The sequence below is a fragment of the Spermophilus citellus genome, assembly GCF_964194105.1.
Source record: "Spermophilus citellus genome assembly, chromosome: 9".
Lineage (NCBI taxonomy): Eukaryota > Metazoa > Chordata > Mammalia > Rodentia > Sciuridae > Spermophilus > Spermophilus citellus.
The window spans coordinates 71,403,462-71,430,712 of NC_138191.1; positions in this window are offsets into that span (position 1 = coordinate 71,403,462).

The window sequence follows — 27,251 nt, forward strand, 5'->3', positions numbered from 1 at the left end:
GAAAACATGAATATCTTCATTTTCTATACCCATAACCACCATTGTCTGGCAATACCTATGAACTTATCTGTATCTTTACTGTCTCAGTGGAGTGATCTGGAATGTGTGTGTGTGTGTGTGTGTGTGTGTGTGTGTGTGTGTGTGTATTGTAATAGATATTTGGTAGGAGGGTTACAACTTAGAATCTAATTTTATGTGCAATTATACCTTTAAAATTTTCAAGAATAAGAAACACAAAAGTTAGAATATTAGAAACCAAAAACATACACCCAAGGGAAATATTAGGAAACACCATTTTGCTGATCCTTTGTAGAACAGATTTAATGGAATGCTTAAGGAATGGAAGAGAGATCAAGTCACAGCTTTGCAAAAGCCTATCCGTGCAATAGTAAGCTGTTCACAATAGTTCATAGGGCACAGTTTCTCCATCTTAAAGTAATGAGATTACACTTGATGGTTATTAAGACTAACTCCTGTTTTAAAAGTTCTCAAAGCATTTCCTGAGTAATCAAGTTTAGCTTTGCCACCATCACCCTAAATACTAGAAGAAGTTCAAAAATGTCTGTTCTTAACAAGTATAAAAATCAATATTATATCAAAAATATTGCATATAATTATAAATAAAATGAACATAACCTAGTAAAAAACAATGTTTTCATAGTTGAACATGTGCCATAGAACAGCCTTTGATCTGTTCTATAGGTACCCATTGCCCTGTCCATTCTTCAGTATTCATTTAGAACATTTTACAAGGTAATTGGAACCACTTAATTTTAAGTATAATTTTTTTTCCATTCTTGACTTTAAACATTAACAGACATAGGCACACGAGACCTATATAAATTAGAAACATATGTCGAATGACAACAAAATGTAGATAAAAAATGTACTCATTAAGTGGTATAAATAGTATAACTATATATGAACCATTACATAATTTTATGCAGGGGAAATAAATAATATAATAAAATACAGAGTACCGTTTTTAGGTAATGTTATTTGTTCTTAAATTCTGAAATTTTTGTCCTATGTCCATGTGCATAGGCATCAGATTCAATTAGATGCAAACATATGTATTATGCCCATAAACATAAAGAGATTATGTTTTATGCTTCACATTAAAAAAGAAAACAGTAATTAGACATTCACCAGGAAAAACTGAAAAAAAAAACAAAACAAACATACAACAACAACAAAAAAACCTATATAAGTAAGTGGATGTCTGTGGACTTTTAATTAAGAAAGTATGTTTTTTTAAGTCCTAGATCACTCTCTTACTAGCTTAAATAACTTGAGAGAGATCACTTCATATTTCTGGATCTCATTCCCAACTATAAAATAAAGACAACTAAAGATTTTGTAAAGATTTAACTACAGATTTTTAATTTATAAAAAATAGTCCATTATTCAAAATTCTTATTGCAATGAACAGAAAACCTACCCCAAATGAATTAAAAACTAAATAAAATTTACAATTTTGAATAACTGGAAAATGTAAGAAAGTAAAATGATTCAGGTGGTAGAAGTGTTCAATCAATATAATGAAGAATCTAACTTTAGTCTCATTTTGTATCTATTTTTATTCTATCTTAATTCTTTCTCCATGAGGCAGCAAAGTGATATGCACAATGAACTCTGTGCTTATAGCATTTTTTTATGGTGACTAGTCTTAGTGGGAAAAAAAATGCTCTTTTCCACAACAACTTCAACAGTTTCCTTTAGGTAACTCATAGGTCTGAGCTGGAACCAGGTACCAGGTATTGATGGACTCATGTAATTGGTTGAAAAGATTAAACCCAGTGCTCAAAATGAATGGAGATATTCTATTGGTAATGAGAATGTATTTTGCTACAGGGAATGTAAAATTAATCAAGACCCTCAAGCACCAGGCTTTGAACCCATTGTTAAATCTGCATCAAGACTATGACCCTCCTGGGCTGCTTCCAACTGCTGACTGAGTGTGATGGGGATACCAAGACAAACCCATTCCCAGGAGAGTTGTGGTTCCTGTGTTGACCTATGATGACTCCCCGATTCCCCAACAGCTTTGTCGAATCTCTTACTACTAGGCCAAATATGACACTTCACCTATTGTTCTCTCGACTTTTCTCTGTGATCAGACTTCATAGCAAACAGTTGAACTGCAGAGCCTTTCCTGGCACCTTCCCTATGTCTTTCCACATGAGCATTTTCCCTAATAAAATCTTGGCACACTTAATGTTGTTTCAGCATCTGCTTTTCAGCATACCAAGACTTACACAGGTGGTTACAATAGGGGAAAAAGTAGGGTTCCCCTTCATGCTAAGATGGTATGTCTTCTGTAAAGGTAAAAGCAACAGATGTCCTGTAAGAAGTACACCGATCTATAAAATGGTCAATGGTAGGAATTTTTGCTTTTGAGAACTTTACTTTGTATAAATCTGAGGGTAACCTAGACTAAAGTTATGATCCTCAGGGAAGTCAGAATTTAAAATATTAAATTTAATGTAAATATACTTACTGAATTACTATTGAGAAGAATGATTTTACATATAAAGAATAACAAATTCATGAATAAATAAATGATACTAGTATTTAAGAATATTTTTGGTCCACCTGTGAATAATAACTGTCATCATTTCATCTCTGAATACATATAGTATTAATGTTTAGATATTTAATGATCACTGTGGCTAAAACCAGGGAGTAGGTGAGAACTGAGAGTTTTCTAGTATATAGATCATTAACCAGACCTACTAGTCCAATCTTTCAGGAAAATTGTGGCTACATGTAATGTTGGAATTTTCTCCATGCAACTACAATACCTAATTGTGGCTAAGAACCCTAGGTCAAACAATCCTCTTCATTTTCTAGGTCTCGAAACTGAGACAATATTACAGTTCTTGAGGTATCAAGAACTTTAAAATGACTCATCCAAGAACAGGCATCTATGAAATGATTGAAGTAGAAGTAAATATCTGATACCCCTTAACTTCCTATCCATTTTCCTGTCCTCTTCCAAAGCGTTAACATGGCCCTCACTCATCCTTTGCACAAATTTTACTTAAACTTGTTTTTTGCTTTCCTATGACACCAATATGATCTCTGCTTTGCATCTTCTGTATGTATCTTCCTACTTTGGTTCTTAGAGCTGCTGTTTTCTACTACATGGAATACACTTTATTCTCATCCTGTTCACAAAAATACTAAGTGAACTTCATGTTATTGATTTGCCCAGACTCCACCTGATTTCACTGTTATCAGAAAAGTTTTTCCTAACTATATGACACTTTTATGTGTAAAACTATTTTAACCATAACCAAGAATTATCTCTCACTTCCAAGATCTCCTTACATCACTTTCCTTTCTCCTCTGTAAATTAGAACTAGATCAAATGCTTGTTTATCACAGAGAACACACTTCAAAGATCCTAAATAAGAAGCCATACATATTTAAGAGTTGGGTGTATATGTGCTTGTTGTCGTACATTATCTTTCTTTCCCTTTGTCTTGAAATTATTTTTCTTCTTCTCAAAGACTAAGGTGTAATGACTGGTCACAACCAGTACTATTCAAAGTATGGCCTCTGGGACAGTGTCAGTACTAGCTGGGAAAGCATTAGAAATGCAGAAATCTGGATCTCATACTTAAATTCCAAAATCAGAATCTCTGGGGATTCAAAACAAGGAATCTGCATTTAATCACATCTGAGATGATTTTTCTGTACACTGAAGTGTGAGAATCTTTGATTGTGGTAGAATACTTGCTCTAGTGGAAAGGCAGATTTTATTTATTATACTATAGTAAAAGAAACACAACACCAGTGTTGCTTGAGCTCAACTCCAGTTCAAGAAAAGATGACTAGGTGTTGAAGAGGGAGAAGAGAGAGAAGGATGCAAGTGAAAATTCATAAAAGTGGGAAGGGATTTGGTCAATGTGATTAGGCCATCTGCATTTATTAATTGGTGCTTATCCAGAGAAGCTTATCTTCAGGGTAGGAGATAGTTTTATGTATTGAAGTAAGGCAAACAAGAAAATTGGCCCTTTCTCACAGCGACTGAGAAGCTTGGGAAAGAACGATTTTCTTGGAGGTTTTCATGTCAATGAAAAGACTCCAAGTCCTTGATGGGACAGTTCTATGTGGTAGAGAGTATATTCCAAAGTGTAGAGAAAGGATTTATAATTGCTACTTTCTAGTGAACCTGTTATAAGATGGGGTTGATAATTCTATTGTCAAGTTTTGGCAGGAACAAACAGTAAAATTTTTGAAAATGTGAATCTGTCTTACGCAATATTTTGAGAGGGACTGGGATCATACTAGGGCAATGTCCTTCAGCTGATTGTATTTATACTGTGTTTGTTTCAGTTTCTTACTTTGGGGAGTACATGCAATTGTTAATGCTGAGAGTTGTAGTTTTTATAGAAAACGTTTGACACCCAGTTGAACAGAGGGCTTAGAGAAATCACCTGCCAACAGATGAACGGATGAAGAAAATGTGGTATACATACACATATATACACAATGGAGTTTTACTTTTTCATAAAGAAAAATGAAATTATGGCATTTGCTGGTAAATGGATGGAACTGGAAAACATGCTAAGTGAAATAAGATAGACCCAGAAAGTCGGGGGGTGGGGCAGGTCAAATGTTTTCTCTTATATATGGAAGTTAGACCAAAATAAGAAAAGGGATAAGGAATCTCATGAAAATAAAATAGAAGGGAGAGCAGTTGAGTAGAGGAAGGGGAAAAGGAGAGAAACCCAAGGGACAGGAAAAGAGAGGAAAGGTGGAATGAACCTGAGCAAACTTTCCTATGTACACATATAAATAAACCAGAGTGAACTTCACCTTTATGTATATCCATAATGCACTAATCTAAAAAAAACTATAAGTAAATAGAAAAAAAAAGATCAGTAGAGTAGGAAAAGGGAACAGGGAGAAGAGGGGAGGGAAATGGGAAGTACCAGGTACTAGGGACTGACATGGAGTCAATTATATTACATGCATGTATATTCATGCCAAAATGAATCCCCATATTATGTATAACTATTATGAACTAATAAAAATTAAAAATAGGTCAAACACAAAAAGTTGTTTAATATTTTCTCACCTATAATACTTTTATTAAAGATTTGATTTAACATATAGTGAAAAGGTCTTCATATTAAGTTATCACTGAGACTTTCTAATGAGGAACGAGGAATTGAGAAGAATAGCATTCAAAAATGAACATCCCATTAAACAAAATAGTTCCTCTTTGGAATGCTGTGGTTCCAATGCAACCCTTTCAAAAGTCAGAGGTTTTAAAACTAAATAGCCAAATGTATTGGTTTTAAGAGGTGAGTCAAGAGGGGAACTTCCCTGCTGAATGGGTAATATTATACAAGGATTGACAAAAAGAGTTCATCCCTATTGCCCTTTCACTTCTACTATTTGAGGACACAGAGGTTCTTTTCCTCTGGAAGAGAATAAAGAGTTTGGGGTACCATCTTGGAAGCAGAGATCAAACCTGCAATATAAAATGAATCTGCCACATTGTTTTGATCTTGAATGTCCTAATCTCTAGAACTATGGGAAAATAAATTTCTGTCCTTTACAAATAAAATAATAAAATAAAATTTAAATATCAAAATAAATTTCTGTCCTTTTACAAAATTTGTGATATTTTATCATATCAGAGTACAATGTGGAACATGTAAAAGAGATTTTAAAAAATGGGGCAAATTGTTGAGTGGTTTTGGACATGTTGTTGAACATTGCTGAGCAATTTATAATAAGTGTTCCCAAAATTTATAAAGAACTTTTGTCTTTAAATTGATAATTAAGCTGAGTGTGGTGGAGCATGCTTGCAATCCCAGCAATTTGGAGGCTGAGGCAAGAGGATTATAAGTTCAAGGCCAGCCTCAGCAATTTAGCAAGGCCCCTAGCAACTTAGTGAGACCCTGTCTCAAATTTAAAAATAAAAACAGCTTGGGCTAGGGCTCAGTGGTTTAGCACCCCTGAGTTCAATCCATGATATTCCCCTCAAAAATATTGATTATTAAGTTATATATATAGGGCTGGGGATGTGGCTCAAGCCGTAGCTCGCTCGCCTGGCATGCATGCGGCCCGGGTTCGATCCTCAGCACCACATACAAATAAAGATGTTGTGTCCGCCAATAACTAAAAAATAAAATATGAAAACTCAAAAAAAAAGTTATATATATAAATTTTGGGGGGGGGGTACTGGGGATTGAACTCAGAGGGGCTTTACCACAGAGCTGCTTTCCTACCCTTTTTTAATTTGAGACAGGGTCTCACTAATTTGCCTACAGCCTTGCTAAATTGCTTAGGCTGGTTTCAAACTTTGAATCCTCCTATCCCAGCCTCCTGTGCCACTGGAATTATAGGTATGAGCCACAGTGCCTGGCCAGATTGTATATTTTAATCTCATCTCTTTCTGAATCTACTAGAACAACCAAAAGAATATATACACAAGGAAAAATTTCAAAACACTGCCGAAAAATGAAAACCAGCATAATGAATTGACCTATGTAGGCTAGGGAGATTGATGGAACTGGACTGAAGAAATTATGTACACTTATTATTTGCAAAAGCGAAGGATGGGTTTATACATAAGCTAATGTGTTAGAATTTCACAATCAATCAAGGAACTATTTTCAAAGAAGGCAGAGAGAAAGAATAATCTGGCATAAAAGAAGAGAGATATTCTGGAAAATGTATACTCTCTTTTTCTTTTTTTTTATTGATTGTTCAAAACATTACAGAGCTCATGATATATCATCTTTCATACGTTAGACTCAATTGGGTTTTGAACTCCCATTTTTACCCCAAATACAGATTGCAGAATCACATCTGTTACATACTCACATTATTACATAATGGCATATTAGTGACTGTTGTATTCTGTTACCTTTCCTATCCCCTACTATCCCCCCTCCCCTCCCCTCCCCTCCCATCTTCCCTCTCTACCTCCTCTGCTGTTGTTCAATTCTCTCCCCTTTTTTTCTCCCTCCCCCTTGCCCCTCATAACCTCTTATAATTTTGTGTATCATTGAAGGTCTCCTACCATTTCCATATGCTTTCCCTTCTCTTTCCCTTTCTCTCCCCCCATTCGTCTTTGTTTACTGTTAGTCTTTTCCTTATGCTCTTCCTTCCTGTTCTGTTCTTAGTTGCTCTCTTTATATCAAAGAAGACATTTGGCATTTGTTTTTTAGGGCTTGGCTAGCTTCACTTAGCATAATCTGCTCTAATGCCATCCATTTCCCTGCAAATTCTATGATTTTGTCATTTCTTAGTGCTGCATAATACTCCATTGTGTATAGATGCCACATTTTTTTTTATCCATTCATCTATTGAAGGGCATCTAGGTTGGTTCCACAGTCTAGCTATTGTGAATTGTGCCGCTATAATCATTGATGTGGCCATATCCCTATAGTGCGCTCTTTTAAGGTCCTCGGGGAATAGTCCGAGAAGGGCGATAGCAGGGTCAAATGGTGGTTCCATTCCCATCTTTCCCAGGAATCTCCAAACTGCTTTCCAAATTGGCCGCACCAATTTGCAGTCCCACCAGCAATGTACAAGTGTACCCTTTTCTCCACATCCTCGCCAGCACTTGTTGTTGTTTGACTTCATAGTGGCTGCCAATCTTACTGGAGTGAGATGGTATCTTAGGGTGGTTTTGATTTGCATTTCTCTGACTGCTAGAGATGGTGAGCATTTTTTCATGTACTTGTTGATTGATTGTATGTCCTCCTCTGAGAAGTGTCTGCTCAGGTCCTTGGCCCATTTGTTGATTGGGTTATTTGTTATCTTATTGTTTAATTTTTTGAGTTCTTTGTACATCCTGGATATTAGGGCTCTATCTGAGGTGTGAGGGGTAAAAATTTGTTCCCAGGATGTAGGCTCTCTATTTACCTCTTTTATTATTTCTCTTGCTGAGAAAAAACTTTTTAGTTTAAGTAAGTCCCATTTGTTTATTCTTGTTATTAACTCTTGGGCTATGGGCGTCCTATTAAGGAATTTGGAGCCCGACCCCACTATATGTAGATCGGAGCCAACTTTTTCTTCTATCAGACGCAGCGTCTCTGATTTGATATCTAGCTCCTTGATCCATTTTGATATACTCTCTTTTTCACTGTTCATCTCTCATAAACTTTCAGAAAGAAGATTTCCAAGAACAGAGAAAATTTCTCATATATTCTCCTAATTAGATGTTAAAAAGTATTGCACTTATAGAAATGGGATAATCTACAATACTAAACAAAGTATTTTAGATTAAAATATATTTTTAAATAATAATTTAATAGAAGTGATGAACCAAACTGAACACTTCAGACAAATAACTCAATGAATTTAATTAGCTCAATAATTTTCCTGAATCTGAAGAAAAATGATAAATAAAAAAAAATGGGCATGATGACAAAACAAAATTGAATGTATAAAAATCCAATTCAGGAATCCTAAGAACAGAAAATTAAATTTCTAGAAGAAAATAGTTTATAGAGTACAATTCATAACTAAAAATACTAATCAAAATAATAACAAATCTCCTTCTTAGAGTGTGTGATTTTTACAAAAACAATAAAAAATAAGTGAATAGATATTCTGATGAAATTTTAATCATTTATATTATAAAATTTAATAAGCATTCATCACAGAAAAAGTATACAAACAAGGTATTTTTAAAACTCACAAATTTGAAATGTGTAGTGGCAACAGTTTTTACAAAAAAAAAGTGCAAAAAATAAAAAAGAAACATGCCTTCAATTTAGGGGGAAAACATGATTACCAAAAAAAATTTAAAAAAAAATTAAAAAATTCTTCTCTGGACCAAACTATCCTTTATGCAAGAAAGGCAACATAAAGACATTTTAAGAGAGGTAAGGACTCGAGGATTTTCTATTCCTCATTTTTTTTTTTATTTTATGATAAAACTTTGCAGAAAAGGGTCAGTTATCTGATTCTAAAGAAAGATGTACTTTGAGTAAATGTCTTTGAGTGATAGATCCAATAGTACTTAGATTTGTTACTTACCATTGGGGGAACTGAGAAGGAGTTATGGGTTTGTTTGAACCCTCTCAAGGCAGGGCTGGGGTTGCTTTTTTGAGAACTATCTGTGAAATTCCATGGATTGGATACCACTCAGATACCCTGCCCATTATCTCAGACAGCCCTAGGTTCAAATGCAGCAGCCCAGAGGTAGAGGAAGTGGGCGTAATCTGCTGAGCCCCAACCAAGTTTCTTTGCCATCTTTTTCCAGTTTCCCTCAGGTTGTTCTTCATCCTGAATCTCACAGGTGTTTCTATCCATTTAAATAAAGCCAAAGGGCTCCATTTTGTTTTTAGATCCAGTCTCTGTCAGATCAGCATCATCCCACGTGCCCCTGATTTTCACTTATTTCCATGTCTTGTCCTTATTTTGTAAATTTCTCATACTTTTAATATGTCTAATCTGACTCAGTGTCCTAGTTTGGGAAAACTGAGTAAACATCTTATGATTCATGATAACTTAATATTGTCAAGATAATTATGAAATCAAAAATAAATTTCAAAACTATTAAAAGACAGAACTGATGATAATAATATTTTACATAACATTTAAGCTATCATAAATTTTGCAAGATGTAGAGTAGTTAGAAAATGGGGTTTAAATTTTTTAAATGATAACTCATCTTTTATAGCTTGTGTGTGTGTGTGTGTGTGTGTATACCCATATTATAAGTATTTTTTAATTTTACAGTTGGTAGAATAGCATCTATCCTTGGATGTCTGGTGCATGATATTCAGAAAATAGTGCTAATGTTTATAATCTTTTTGAAGACTCTAATGACCCTTACTACTGTCATAGATTTTTGTCACAAAATCTCTACCCTCTAGGTCCAGCCCCAGGGCCCTCAGGTCCACAAATTTACTGATTAACTTTATAATCTTTTAGTTGTGTTATTAAAATCAAGATAGAAAATAAGACTATAAGACTGTCATTTATTCTACTCATCTAGAGTTCATTCATTATTTTTTTAACTACCTCTTAGGGAGACTATGTTGACTGGACAGTTTTATTAGGTTATACATAGAGAAGCAAAGAACACTGGGAAATTATTGTAAATATATCCAGATACGAACTATCTTATCTTTCTCCTTTTATTGTTTTTTTCTTAGTTGTTGATAGATCTTTATTTTATTTATTTATAAATAGTGCTGAGAATGGAACACAGTGCCTTGGACATGCCAGGCAAGTGTGCTACAGCTGAGTTACAGTCCCAGCCCATGTGGTAACGTTTTAAAAAATGTGTCTGAGATATAATTTTATAGGAATATGTTTACAGATATGTAAATTTTTTTTCACATCTTCATACAGGTATTTTGTATAATGATGAAGGTCTCCTACCACCATTCATGCTATTCCCCTTCTCCCTCCCTTTCCCTCTACCTGTATTCCCTATCTAGAGCATGGAGATGAGGAGACTATAGCATCCTACCTGATATGTGTCCTGTGCCTGCCCTTTCTCTCTTCTCCTTCCTTACCTTACCTTACTTGTCTTGAAATTGAAAAGTTACCTCTTTCCTTTATCTCTATGTTGAAAGCTTTTCTTTTTCTCACCTTTGAAACTGCCCTCCTCTTGCGCAATAAGCCTTAGTGGATTAATAAGAGTTAAAGAAGACGTTCTCTAGAGAAAACTATTTTCAATGATTTTAAATGATTATTTTTATTACACTACTAAAATTTTTTCCAAAGAACATAAATAAAGCAATTACTCCAAATTAATTTTAACCCAACCACTATAAATAAGAAAGATAACACAAAGTGTCCTTTATTAGTTGGTTTAAGTAGAAAACTCCATTATCCTAACCTATGAGAAAGAGCATACAGAAGTCTTCAACATATAATACTGTATATTTTAATACTGCTGAGCCCCAACCAAGTTTCTTTATCAATAGTAAGTCTACTAGTAAAGCAATAAGAAACTTCCATCAAAACAAGAATTATAAAAAAAAAATCTACCATAAAAATAACTTCAAATTTGCTTAAACAAGTGCTCACCAATGCAATTCAAGAAGAAAATATATTCAACAAAATATTAAAACAATGGTGGCAATATATTTGCTATTTATTATTAGCAGATAATATGATTATTTTTCTGAGAAATCACATTTGAATTAATTGAAAAAATGTCATGTAAAGATAATTCAGTAAGTTTTCTAGTTAATAGTCAAATGTGCAGAATCAATAATCACACCAAATAGAGACAATTATTATTAACTAGACCTAATAATAGAAAAATAGAATGCTGCCATAGAAACAGCAAGTACCTTAAACCCAAGATTTGCTTATTCAGAAATGTAAAAACTGTATGATAAAATATTTGATACTTTGCTATGGACATAAAAGGAAGTCTTGAACAAATAAAAATACCTATGGATACTATGTCTTATGGAAGTACTTCATATTTAGCTACATGATATAAAAATGAAGAATAGAGAATTGAAGAGCTGTTTTTAAGACAAATCAGAAATATAAGATTTTTTAAAATATAATGTTTAAACTGAGACTTGAAAAACAATAGTTCCTTATGATAGGGGAGTAGAAAGAAAACACACCCACCCACACACAAACAAACAAACAAAAAATAGAGGAGAAAGCTTACATAAGATAACCACTGTGTGTTCAAGAAATAATAATTACCTGAGTAAGGATGAGATACAGAATAGATGGAAGGAAACCATTAGAAAGAAGAAATTAGTTTTTGCTTTTGTTGGGAAAAAAGCATACAAATTACAATTGCCATAAAAATTCAAAATTGTTCAGTTTTAGTTAATTCCTTGATATTAGTTAAACATTAAATAGTATACAATATATACTGAAACTATCTGAAAAGATGCAGTATAATGTCTGCATTGTAGAATGCTTCTTTTAAATAAATTATTTTGAATTTGGAACTTATGTTCTTTTCATATATAAAATGTTTATAATTTATTTTCCAAGAATTTATGTCAATGTTAAAATATATATGACTAAAGTTTTGTATATCTTTACTGTTTTCCAGTGGGGCATCCTAAAATATTTTTACAAGATAATATTCTGTATTCTTTCTCACTAACATAAAGCTGAAATTAATGATAAAATAAATCATTCCAGAATTACACCTGAGAAAAAAGATCTTATTAGCTTGTTAAAATTCTATCAAGTGTTAAGCTCTCGAAAAGTTAATTTAAAAGTATTTGCTCTGTATATGAATCAAAATTCATTTTGAAAGATCTACTTCCTCCACAGTTAGTAACATAATGAGAGATGGTTAAAATTTAAATGTTAGGTAAATAGCAAATCTCTTTAGCCAATAAATAATTCTTGAGTTATTGATATTTAATATTTCTATAAAATAAATTCTGTAGAAATTGCTTTATGGAGACAGTAATATAGTAAGCTGAAACTGAGATGCCTGAAAATGGAGCAAAGCAGATCTCAACAGTATTAAAAGAACTGACCTGAGAAAAGGAAATACTTATGAATCCATTACATATGTCCTCGAATTTGTTGAGGAAAATATTAAAATATTTTTAGATTTTATTGAGTTGATAAATAAGATATTTGTATTTCTCCCTGTTGAGTCAGAAAAAGCAAATGTCACATGAAAAAGTAAACACTGATAAAGCTTTATAATCAAATATGATGTGTACAGATATTTACAAAGATTTAATGTATTCCTTTTTAAAACCAAAATCCAATAATTTCACTCAAACCCTTGATTTGCTTGCATCCCCCTTGCTAAACATCATGCATCTCATTGTTATTCTCACCCTTCTTTTCAACAACTTTACACGCTCTGTGGCTTCTTCTACAGTAGAATCCAAGTATATTTTATCACATTCATGCTATATTAGTGCAAGTGGTAAATTCTAACAATGGTTTTACCTTTCATTATTGTTTCACTTTCTCCCAAAACTTGAGCAATACAAACATTTAAAATGATTTGGCCATATTTTCTACAATTATTTTTGCCCAGATGTGGATTCATTAACTACTAAGAACATATTGTTTCTCAAATTTGACTCTACGTATCTCAATGGATATAGCAGATCTATTCTTACCTTTCCCATAATGTCCAATCCCAGGAAAAACAAAATACTAGAAGCTCTAATCTATCTCCTTCGGAAAGGAGATTTTCAACAAATGTTCTGGTAGTTTCATCTTAGATATGGACTATCATTTTATTCTTCATTAATGAGCTATATAACTCATGTGCTTAAAAATAAATATTTGATTCCCAGTTTCCCCCTTGGAACATCTCATCTCATTTTAGAAATTCCAATTATTTCAGGGGATATTATGAAATTAAAAAATAACCCCCAAATAGGGCTTTTGTACAACTGAATTGTCATTTTCTAGAGTTCTGTCACAGTAATTTTTCATGATTGGTTCTTTTTCTTTATACATGACAACAGGATTCATTTAGACATAATTATAAAAACATGGAGTATAATTTGTTCTAATTCAGTCCCCAGTATTTCCCTTTCCCTTCCCATCATCTTTTCCCTGTATGCCCTTTCCTCTGTTCTACTAATCTTTCTGCTATTTACTTATAGTTTTTTAAAGTATTTTTTAGTTGTTGATAGACCTTTATTTTATTTACTTTATAAATTTTGTATGTTGTTGAGAATCAAACCCAGGGCGTCACACATGCTAGGCAAGCACTCTATCGCTGAGCTACAACTCCAGCCCCTACTTATAGTTTTTTTTTTTTTAAATTAGTGTCTTTTGTATGTACATGAATGAATTTAATCTCATGATGGTAAGATTTATTGTGGTATAGCCATATATATACACATAAAAAAGTTAGGTCAGATTCATTGCACTGTCTTTCCCTATCACATTCATTTCTCTTTGTCTACTCCACTAATTTTTCTTCTATTCTTTTAAATCCCCAACCCTCCTTATTTTGGATTAGCTTCTGCATGCCAGAGAAAACATTCAATCTTTGATATTTTGGGGACTGATTTATTTCACTTAGCAAGATAGTCTCCAGTTCTATCCTTTTACCAGCAAATATCATAAGGTAATTTGTCTTTATGGCTGACTAATAATCCATTGTGCATATATTACACATTTTTCTTCCATTCATCAGTTGAATGGCACCTAGGTTGTTCCACAGTTCGGCAATTGTGAATTGTGCTGCTATAAACATTGATGTGGCTGATTTAAAATCCTTTGGGAGAAGAAGATGGCAGCGAAGGGAGTGCATCACCCCCGTGTGCCGCATCACTGTGCAGGAGAATGACGAGTTAAAACAGCCGAAGGCTGTCTTGTTGGGAATTTCCAGCGAAATTGAGGTGCTCCAGAATCTAGTGGAGGGATTTTCATCGCGCAAGGATCCGCTGCGGGGACTCGGTCGCGGGCGATTTCTCCGCACGGAGGGTCGCACTGCTTGTTCGGCTGATCGCCCCGCGGCTGGAGTCTGCGGCGCGCGCTGGGAAGCGGCGAGGTGGCGGCGAGGAGGTGCAGCGCTGCGGATTCTGTGGGCTCCTGCCAGCGGTGCAATGGCCATGCTCAGTTCTGAGTTCTGGGTTTGAGATGGAGGAGAGAAGCGGTCCAGTTCGGTTCTCCACACCGGTTGGACCACGGAGGAGGACAGCGGCCGCCATCTTGAAGAGCTGACGTAATCATCCCTGTTTTCTACTGATCTCAGCTCATTCAGAACAGGTGATTTCAGGCTGTTATTTGCCTGCGTCTCGCAGACAGAATGCTCAGGCTCAGGGCTAGAGAACTCGCGGAGACTGCTTCTTGGAGCTTGCTCCTAGCGAACCATGCACCGAGCTCTGAGCAGCCGGGTTCTGGCTCCCGGAGCTGCTTTGGCCCAGGGCTGGGGAACCCGAGGAGACTGCTTCTTGGAGCCTACTCCTAGCGGACCGTGCACCGAGCTCAGAGCGGCCGAGTGCTGACTCCCGGAACTGTTTTGGCCCAGGGCTGGGGAACCCGTGGGGACTGATTCTCAGAGCCTGCTCCTAGCAGAGCATGCACCGAGCTCAGAGCGGACAGGTTCAGGCTCCCGGAGCTGCTTTGGCCCAGGGCTGGGGAACCCATGGAAACTGCTTCTCGGTCCGGGTCCTGCTGGGTGCTGTGGGGGCCAGAGGGGCAGAGTGGAACTGCTGCCTGCGCCCGGAACAGGCCAAGCGACCCGCCAGCAAGGTATCACATCACCCCAACTGCAGCTGGGGCCGAAGAGAGCAGCCGCCCACGCCTGGAACAGGACCAGCGACCCGATGGTGTGGTAGTCAAGTCACCCCATTTGGAGTAGGGGCCAAGCAGAGCCGCCGCCCGAGCCTGCAAGGTAGGCAGACCTGTGACCCACCAGCGGCACCTGGTTGCCTGCCAGCGTGGTGGACATGTCGCACCAATTGGAGTGGGGGCCAAGCAGAGCCACCGCCCGTGTCCGGAAAAGGCCCAGCGACCCCCGGAGTGGCAGTCAGGTAGCCCGATTTGGAGTGGGGGCCGAGCAGAGCTGCCGCCCGAGCCCGCAAGGTAGGCAGACCTGCGGCCCACTGGCGGAATAGGCCCAGAGGCCTGCCAGCGTGGTAGACACGTCACACCAATTGGAGTAGGGGCTGAGCAGAGTGGACGCCCGCATCCGGAGAAGGCCCAACGACCCGAGGGTGTGGTAGTCACGTCACCACAATTGGAGTGGGGGCAGAGCAGAGCCGCCACCCGCGTCCGCAGGGTGGGCAGACCTAGGACCGACCGGCAGAGCAGGCCTAGCGGCGCGCCAGCGTGGTACACAGATCACCCAAATAGGAGGAGGAGCACAGCCATTATCCGCCATGCAAGGGAGATTTTTCAACTATACAAGAGCAATATAAATAAATAGGGGGAAAATTTCAAAAACACAACAGTTTTACCAAGCAGAAAGAAACGCGAGCAGTATGAAAAGACAAGGCAAGAAAGGACCACAAGCAATGCAGGTCAACTCAACTTTAGAAGAGGTAATAGCTGCAACAGATGGAATGTCAGATAAAGAATTCAGGATATACATGCTTCAGATGATCTGGCGTCTCAAGGAAGACATGAGACAGCAAAATCAGACAATGAAAGATCACTTTGACAAGGAACTACATAAACAAATCCAGGAAGTAAAATATCAATTTCACAGGGAGATAGAGGTAATAAAAAACAAACAAATAGAAATCCTAGAAATGGAGGAAGCAATAAACCAACTTAAAACCTCAATTGACAATACTACCAGCAGAGTAGATCACTTAGAAGATAGAACATCAGACAATGAAGACAAAGTATTTCAACTTGAAAAGAACATAGACAGCTCAGCAAGACTGCTAAGAAACCATGAGCAGAACATCCAAGAAATATGGGATAACATTAAAAGACCAAACTGAAGAGTCATTGGGATACAGGAAGGCACAGAGCTCCAAACCAAAGGAATAAACAATCTATTCAATGAAATAATACGAGAAAACTTCCCAGACTTGAAGAATGAGACAGAATCCCAAATCCTAGAAGCCTACAGGACGCCGAATGTGCAAAATCATAAGAGATCCACACCTAGACACATTATAATGAAGATGCCCAACATACAGAATAAGGAGAGAATTTTAAAAGCTTCAAGATAAAGGAAGCAGATTACATTTAGGGGTAAACCAATCAGGATAACAGCTGATCTCTCAACACAGACTCTGAAAGCTAGAAGATCCTGGAATAACATATTTCAAACACTGAAAGAAAATGGGTTCCAACCAAGAATCGTGTATTCGGCAAAATTAAGCTTCAGGATGGAAGATGAAATTAGAACCTTCCACGATAAACAAAAGTTAAAAGAATTTGCAGCTAGAAAACCATCTCTTCAAAAAATCCTTGGCAAAACATTACAGGAAGAGGAAATGGAAAATAACAATGAAAACCAACAGTGGGAGGTAGGACAGTAAAGGGGGGAAAATAATCAAAGAAGACAACAAGTCAGGTTTAGTAACATTAATAAACAAATATGGCTGGAAGAACAAACCATATCTCAATAATAACTGTAAATGTCAATGGCTTAAACTCACCAATTAAGAGACACAGGCTAGTTGAATGGATTACAAAACAAGACCCAACAATATGCTGCCTACAGGAGACGCATTTGATAGGAAAAGATATACATAGACTGAAGGTGAAAGGTTGGGAAAAATCATACCACTCATATGGAATGCGGAAACAAGCAGGAGTGTCCATACTCATATCAAATAAAATAGATTTCAAGCCAAAGTTAATCAAAAGGGATAAAGAGGGACACTACATACTGCTCAAGGTAACCATATACCAACAAGACATAACAATCATAAATATATATGCCCCAAACAATGGAGCAGCTATGATCATCAAGCAAACTCTTCTCAAGTTCAAGAGTCTAATAGACCACCATACAAAAATCATGGGAGACTTCAACACACTTCTCTCACCACTGGACAGATCTTCCAAAGAAAAGTTGAATAAGGAAACTATAGAACTCAATAACACAATTAACAACCTAGACTTAATTGACATATATAGAATATACCACCCAACATCAAGCAGTTACACTTTTTTTTCAGCAGCACATGGATCCTTCTCAAAAATAGATCATATATTATGTCACAGGGCAACTCTTAGACAATATAAAGGAGTAGAGATAATACCATGCATCTTATCTGATCATAATGGAATGAAACTGAAAATCAACGATAAAAGAAGGAAGGAAAAATCATGCATCACTTGGAGAATGAACAATAGGTTACTGAATGATCAATGGGTTTTAGAAGACATCAAGGAGGAAATTAAAAACTTCTTAGAGTTAAATGAAAACTCAGACACAACATATCGGAATCTATGGGACACATTGAAAGCAATTCTAAGAGGAAAATTCGGTAAATGCCTACCGAGCCTTCATAGGTAGTGGCCACAGGTTTGAAACGGGGCTTGAGAGAGACAGTAAGGACCCACCCGTTGCATTGGTCACCCGGCAAAGGGAAACGAACTGTCGCCCTTTGTAAGAGATACCACCATTCAGAGAACTGACGTCATTGACTGCGGCAGAGGAGATAACTTCATTGAAACCTGCGGCTACAGGTGTGTGATTCCCTAGCCTTCCCTCTCTACACATCGGGGAAACCTTAAGGGCCCCTCCCCACTCTCCTGTAAGGGCCCCTCCCAGCTCTTCGATGAGCACGATAGCCAGACCCAGGGAATCAGAGGTGGCACAGGACCCGCAGTGCGGAACTACCGCTCCCACCAGTGCTGACAGCTGAGGTCTCTTGCACCAGCTACTGGGGGCGTGGCTACCGGAGAACAAGTAAACTTCGCTGAGGATTCTCAGCCCCAAGCTCTACAAACTTAGGGTCTGAGGGAATGGCAAACTGGAAGAGTGTGCCCAGTCGTTCATGAAAACAGGGCTCCTGGGAGCAGCAGACCTGGCGTGTAGCCAGTATTGTGGTGAGCGGCACCCGTGAGAGGGGCCTGGCTAGAGAAAAGTGGGGAAGTGACTAGACACAAGAGGAGGCCCTAGGCACTCAGGATTGGAGACTCGCCCAGTCTGGGAGGAGCTGCTGATTGGATCCCGCGTAGTGACAGGAGAAACTTGGCCTCGTGGGCACAGTGCCACCTACTGGAAGAGAAGTTAATCAAACTCTAAGACTGCATTTATTATTTTTTTTTTGTTTGTTTGTTGTTTTTTTCTTTTTTCTTTTCTCTTTTTATTGATTTGGGTTTTCTTTCATTTTTCTTTCTTGTCGTTTTTTTAAATTTTTTTTTTACAAAATTTAAAAAAAAATTTTTTTCTAATTTTAATTTTAATTTTTTTATTATTTTTTTAATTTTTTTTTTCTATTTTTATTTCCTATTTTTTTCTTCTTTTGTCTTTTCATTTCTTTTCAATTATCTTATCCCCCCTTCCTTGAATTCTACCTGCTTACTCTCATTCTCTTTAGTGACTTCTTCCCTTCCCTTCTAATACCTTTCCTCCCAAGCATCAAATAAATTTATAGGAGTAAACCGTAACTCAGCAGTCAAAAATAACAAGAAGTAACATGAGCAGCTTCAAAAAGCAAGGAAGAAAAGGAGTACAATTAATGCAGGACAGCCTAAATATTCAGGAGGACCTAGAGTCATCAGAAAAATGGTCATATAAAGAACTCAAGGAACACCTTAGACAGATGGAATGGAACCTTAAAGAGGATACAAGACAGCAAATTCAAGCAGCGAAAGAACACATTGAGAATGAATTACATAAACAGATAAAAGAAGAAGTTAAGCATCTTTATCAGAAGATAGAGATTATAAAAACTAATCAAACAATAATTCTAGAAATGAAGGAAACGATAAACCAAATTATAAACTCAATTGAGAGTATCACTAACAGAGTGGAGCAAGTAGAAACCAGAACGTCAGATAATGAAGACAAAATATATCATCTTGAAAAGACTCTAGCCAACTCAGAAAGGCTGGTAAAAAATCACGAGAAAAACATCCAAGAGTTATGGGATAACATAAAAAAACAAACTTACGAGTCATCGGGATAGAAGAAGGTACAGAGATTCAAACCAAGGGAACGAGTAACCAGCTGAATGAAATAATTGCAGAAAACTTTCCAGAAATAAAAAAGGAAATGGATATACAAATTGAAGATGCATACAGGACACCGAGCACACAAAATCACAGTAGACCAATGCCAAGACACATTGTTATGAAGATGTCCAATATACATAACAAAGAGAAAATATTAAAAGCTACAAGAGAAAGGAGACAGATTACATTCAGGGGTAAACCAATAAGGTTAACAACAGATTTTTCATCACAGACACTGAAAGCAAGAAGGTCATGGAACAATGTATTTCAAACACTGAAAGACAATGGATGCCAACCAAGAATTCTGTATCCAGCAAAATTAAGCTTCAGGTATGACAACGAAATAAAAATCTTTCATGATAAACAAAAGTTAAAAGAATTTGCAGCCAGAAAACCAGCATTGCAAAGCATTTTGAGCAAAACACTACACGATGAAGAAATGAAAAACAACAACCAAAACCATCAGTGGGAAGTGCCTCAGTAAAGACAGAAGGCGAGGGGAAAGATAATCATGGAGAAACAAACTAAATTTTTTAAAAAATGCATAAATAATCAAACATCGATGGAAGTACAAACCATATATCAATAGTAACTCTGAATGTTAATGGCTTAAACTCTACAATAAAGCGACATAGGCTGGTATCATGGATTAAAAAAGGAAATCCAACAATATGCTGCCTCCAGGAGACACATCTGATTGGAAAAGACATACACAGGTTGAAGGTGAAAGGATTGGAAAAAATATACCACGCACACGGTCCTCGTAAGCAAGCAGGGGTGGACATCCTCATATCGAATAAAATCGACTTCATGACTAAGTTAATCAAAAGGGATAAGGAAGGACATTATATACTGTTAAAAGGAACCATTCACCAACAAGACATAACAATCATCTCTAGCAGTCAGAGAAATGCAAATCAAAACCACCCTAAGATACATCTCACTCCAGTAAGATTGGCAGCCACTATGAAGTCAAACAACAAGTGCTGGAGATGATGTGGAGAAATGGGTACACTTGTACATTGCTGGTGGGACTGCAAATTGGTGCGGCCAATTTGGAAAGCAGTTTGGAGATTCCTGGGAAAGCTGGGAATGGAACCACCATTTGACCCTGCTATTGCCCTTCTCGGACTATTCCCTGAAGACCTTAAAAGAGCATGCTACAGGGATACTGCCACATCGATGATCATAGCAGCACAATTCACAATAGCTAGACTGTGGAACCAACCCAGATGCCCTTCAATAGATGAATGGATTAAAAAATGTGGCATCTATACACAATGGAGTACTATGCAGCAATAAAAAATGACAAAATCATAGAATTTGCAGAGAAATGGATGGCACTAGAGCAGATTATGCTTAGTGAAGCTAGCCAATCCCTAAAAAACAAATACCAAATATCTTCTTTTATATAATGAGAGCAACTATAAACAGAGCAGGGAGGAAGATCAGGAATAAAAGATTAACTTTAAACAGAGACATGAGATGGGAGGGAAAGGGAGAGAAAAGGAATGTTGCATGATAATGAAGGGAGACCCTCATTGCTATACAAAATTACATATAAGAGGTTGTGAGGGGAATGGGAAAATAAACAAGGATAGAAATGAATTACAGTAGATGGGGTAGAGAGAGAAGATGTGAGGGAAGGGGAGGGAGGATAGTAGGGGATAGGAAACGTAGCAGAATACAAGAATTACTAATAGGGCATTATGTAAAATTGTGGGTGTGTAACCGACGTGATTCTGCAATCTGCATTTGGGGTAAAATTGGGGGTTCATTACCCACTTCAATCTAATATATGAAATATGATATGTCAAGAGCTTTGTAATTTTGTGAACAACCAATTAAAAAAAAATAGGAAAATTCATTGCTTGGAGTTCATTCCTTAAAAAAAGAAAAAAACAACAAATAAATGATCTCATACTTCATCTCAAAATCCTAGAAAAAGAAGAGCAAAACAACAGCAAAAGAAGTAGAAGGCAATAAATAATTAAAATCAGAGCTGAAATTAATGAAATCGAAACAAAAGAAACAATTGAAATAATTGACAAAACTAAAAGTTGGTTCTTTGAAAACATAAATTAAATCAACAGACCCTTAGCCATGCTAACGAAGAGAAGAAGAGAGAGAACTCAAATTAGGAGCATATGGGATGAAAAAGGCAATATCACAATAGACATTTCAGAAATACAGAAGATAATCAGAAATTACTTTGAATCATTATACTCCAATAAAATAGAAGATAGTGAAGGCATCCATAAATTTCTTAAGTCATATGATCTGCCCAGATTGAGTCAGGAGGATATACACAACATAAACAGACCAATAACAATTGAGGAAATAGAAGAAACCATCAAAAGACTACCAACTAAGAAAAGCCCAGGACCAGATGGGTATAGAGCAGAGTTCTACAAAACCTTTAAAGAGGAACTAATACCAATACTTTTCAAGCTATTTCAGGAAATAGAAAAAGAGGGAGAACTTCCAAATTCATTCTATGAGGCCAACATCACCCTGATTCCTAAACCAGACAAAGACACTTCAAAGAATGAATACTACAGACCAATATCTCTAATGAACCTAGATGCAAAAATCCTCAATAAAATTCTGGCGAATGGGATTCAAAAAACATATCAAAAAAATTGTACATCATGATCAAGTAGGATTCATCCCTGGGATGCAAGCCTGGTTCAATATACGGCAATCAATAAATGTTATTCACCAAATCAATAGACTTAAAAATAAGAACCATATGATCATCTCGATAGATGCAGAAAAAGCATTCGACAAAGTACAGCATCCCTATATGTTCAAAACTCTAGAAAAATTAGGGATAACAGGATCATACCTCAACATTGTAAAAGCAATCTATGCTAAGCCACAGGCTAGCATCATTCTGAATGGAGAAAAATTGAAGGCATTCCCTCTAAAATCTGTAACAAGACAGGGATGCCCTTTCTCACCACTTCTGTTCAACATATTCCTTGAAACACTGGCCAGAGCAATTAGACAGACAAAAGAAATTAAAGTCATAAAAATAGGAAAAGAAGAAGTTAAATTATCACTAGTTGCAGATGACATGATTCTATACCTAGCAGACCCAAAAGGGTCTACAAAGAAACTACTAGAGCTAATAAATGAATTCAGCAAAGTGGTAGGATATAAAATCAACACGCATAAATCAAAGGCCTTCCTGTATATCAGCGACAAATCCTCTGAAATGGAAATGAGGACAACTACTCCATTCACAATATCCTCAAAAAAAAAAAAATACTTGGGAATCAACCTAACAAAAGAGGTGAAAGACTTATACAATGAAAACTACAGAACCCTAAAGAGAGATATAGAAGAAGACCTCAGAAGATGGAAAAATATACCCTGTTCATGGATAAGCAGAACTAACATCATCAAAATTGCGATATTACCAAAAGTTCTGTATAAGTTCAATGCAGTGCCAATCAAAATCCCAACGGCATTTCTTGTAGAAATTGATAAAGCAATCATGAAATTCATATGGAAAAATAAAAGACCCAGAATAGCAAAAACAATGCTAAGCAGGAAGTGTGAATCAGGCGGTGTAGCGATACCAGACTTCAGACTATACTACCGAGCAATAGTAACAAAAACAGCATGGTACTGGTACCAAAACAGGCGGGTGGACCAATGTTACAGAATAGAGGGCACAGAAACCAATCCACAAAACTACAACTATCTTATATTTGATAAAGGGGCTAAAAGCATGCAATGGAGGAAGGATAGCATCTTCAACAAATGGTGCTGGGAAAACTGGAAATCTATTTGCATCAAAATGAGACTGAATCCCTTTCTCTCGCCATGCACAAAAGTTAACTCAAAATGGATCAAGGAGCTTGATATCAAATCAGAGACATGGCATCTGATAGAAGAAAAAGTTGGCTATGATCTACATACTGTGGGGTCGGGCTCCAAATTCCTCAATAGGACACCCATAGTGCAAGAGTTAATAACTAGAATCAACAAATGGGACTTACTCAAACTAAAAAGTTTTTTCTCAGCAAAAGAAACAATAAGAGAGGTTAATAGAGAGCCTACATCCTGGGAACAAATCTTTACTCCTCACACTTCAGATAGAGCCCTAATATCCAGAATTTACAAAGAACCCAAAAAATTAAACAATAAGATAACAAATAATCCAATCAACAAATGGGCCAAGGACCTGAACAGACACTTCTCAGAGGAGGACATACAATCAATAAGTACATGAAAAAATGCTCACCATCTCTAGCAGTCAGAGAAATGCAAATCACAACCACCCTAAGATACCATCTCACTCCAGTAAGATTGGCAGCCACTATGAAGTCAAACAACAACAAGTGCTGGCGAGGATGTGGGGAAAAGGGTTCACTTGTTCATTGTTGGTGGGACTGCAAATTGGTGCAGCCAATTTGGAAAGCAGTATGGAAATTTCTTGGAATGCTGGGAATGGAACCACCATTTGACCCAGCTATTCCCCTTCTCGGTCTATTCCCTAAAGACCTAACAGGGACACTGCTACATCGATGTTCATAGCAGCACAATTCACGACAACAAGATTGTGGAACCAACCTAGATGCCCTTCAATAGATGAATGGATAAAAAAATGTGGCATTTATACACAATTGAGTATTACTCTGCATTAAAAAATGACAAAAATCATAGAATTTGGAGGGAAATGGATGGCATTAGAGCAGATTATGCTAAGTGAAGCTAGCCAATCCCTAAAAAACAAATGCCAAATGTCTTCTTTGATATGAGGGGAGTAACTAAGGACAGAGTAGGGACGAAGAGCATGTGAAGAAGATTAACATTAAACAGGGATGAGAGGTGGGAGGGAAAGGGAGAGAGAAGGGAAATTGCGTGGAAATGGAAGGTGATCCTCACGGTTATACAAAATTACGTACAAGAGGAAGTGAGGGGTAAGGGAAGAATAATACAAGTGGAAGAAAAGATTTACAGTAGAGGGGATAGAGAGAGTAGAGGGGAGGGGAGGGGAGGGGAGGGGGGATAGTAGAGGATAGGAAAGGCAGCAGAATACAACAGACACTAGAATGGCAGTGTGTAAATCAATGGAAGTGTAAATGATGTGATTCAGCAATCTGTATACGGGGTAAAAATGGGAGTTCATAACCCACTTGAATCAAACTGTGTAATATGATATATCAAGAACTATGTTTTGAACGACCAACAATAAAAAAGAAAAAAAAATATTTTCAGGAATAAATGCATTTTCCTAAGTAAGAAAAAAAAATCCTTTGGATATATACTAAGAAGCGGCATACAAATTTTTGAAACCCACCACCTATGATATTTCCTGACATATATTAGGTTAGTATTTGTTAACAAGTAAATAAATGAAACATAAATATTTGGATGTTGGTTATGAAATCAATCTGTTAAAGTGTAACAATTATTAAATTGTTAAAATCTTTCACCTAAATATCAATTTTATTCATCCCATTAATTTTACTGTTTTTTTTCTCCTGTTTATTGTCTGTCTGTCTCTCTCTTTCTTCTCCTGCTGATAGCTGCTGTCTGTAAGCACCTATTTTATATTCATGCAAATGTGTAGAATTTATATAAATCCATATTGCTTTTATAATCATATATACTTTACTAATTATAGTGTGCAGGAATTAGATAACAAAAAGTTATTTGTTAAACATTTAATACATTTCCACAGTTTAGAGAGCAAATCTGATTAACTTCATCATCAGAAGACTCAAATTTAGCCTCAGTTCTGAAAATCACCAGCTAATGGTATTTTAAAATAAATCATATAATCACTGTGAACCTCAGTTTCTAAATCTCTAAAAGGGGAATAAGAATACCTATTTCAGTTCAATTATATGCAAATGAGGGTGTACATGTAATCTAATTAAACATGTCAAGTTACTCAAGACTTCTGAAACATAGGTGTTGTCCTTCAGCAATAGAATCATATTGATTCCTAATGCTGAGCATATTATCCCACCTATCTTATCTTTCATTTTATCCCATTTCTACTAATACCATTACAATGATTCTTTATTCCATACTTTGCAATTACAAAAATTGTTTCCCCTAGTATATTTCTACCCTGTCACTTGCCAACTCTTAATCTTTTAGTAGCTCTATGCACAACATAGGTTGGTTTAAGCAACCTGCATTCTCATCTTCTTCCCATGAATTGTCTTAACCATCTTTAAACACAACAGAACTCTACCAGGTTCCACACTTCTACTTTCTGATCTGTTTTGACTTTATGGTCATATCTATTGCATTTGTCTTCAAATAACAAATTAGATCACAATGAAATAAAGAACATTTATTTGTATTCATTAAGAAGTCATGTGGAAGGCACAAGGATGGAAAAAAGAGATAAAAGGGTGCTAATACATTTGTTTTTCCATTTATCAAGCAGCCACGTCTTTCCCACATCTCCCTAGCACACTTCAACCATAACTGCTCCAAGATTTCTGTTACCTCTCACTGGTTGGCCCTAGATGCAATGGATACTGACAGAGAAGTAACATTTTTGTCTTAGCTTCTATCTCTGCATTTCTATTGTTTATCCCTGTGCTTTACATTTAAGAGACACTTAATAAATGCTTGATGAGTTAATCGTCACTAATGTAATCCTTTTAAATATTGATTATAGATGTTACGGGCACATGTGTTACTGATAACTTTTATATATGAGAGCCTAGATGCAAATATAAAATATTTCAACTACACAATTATTGCATTACAATTTAATGCTCCCAAGAGAAAGCTATGCAGCACATATTTTAAAAAGTTGATATTTAGAATGTGAATTTTAAAAAAAGAAATGAAGTAAATGTTGGAGAATAGTAATCTGTTTTATGAATGTCATAGTATTTGTTAAAATTCCACAGAAGTCTTTCAGTAGTAGAATGACAGTTCACCAAATGAATTAGAGCACCCTATAATTATCCTTAAGTAATGCAAACTAAGAACCCATATGACTAGTGATAGTGGCATATAATGATAGTGTCATCTCTCCATTTAGGGTACAGCATGCCATCAGAGGAAATGAGATGAATCCTAAATGGGCAGGCAATGCTGGATATTACAAACTTAACAGATTATGACATCAGGCTGATACCCAATCCATCTGTTAGCCATGCAGGACAGAGGACATATTGTTACGGTGATTAGGCCAGGTGGTACCTCATTTGATATCACAGCTGTGCGAAACTTCCACTCAGAAACCTAAAACCATGTGAAACATTTCTTGTTTGGGGTCACACTGAAAAGAAAGAGCAACAGCTGGGATATAATCTTAACAAGTTCCATACAGAGATTCTTTAGTTGAAATTAAAAATAAAACCCTGTTGCAATATGTTGTGAGGAATGAAAATTTAAAGACTAGGTTCTGCTGTTTTTTCCCACATTATTATATGGTATAATTTTTGGATTTCTCATCAATAGATTCAGTCATGCAAAGCAAAAGGCAGTTATGGCATATGTGAAGTCTATTATTCAACAAAATATTGAGATGATTCATATAAAAACATAATTTAGTTCCTGGGACATGGTATGCTCTTAATAAACATTAATGATTAATTTCATTATGCTTAAATGTTGTGAATTTTAAATTTGAGTTCCCTGCTTCTGCCTTGTCTCACCATATTTACTTAATTTAGCTTTTCTACTTATAGCTGTGTGCCACA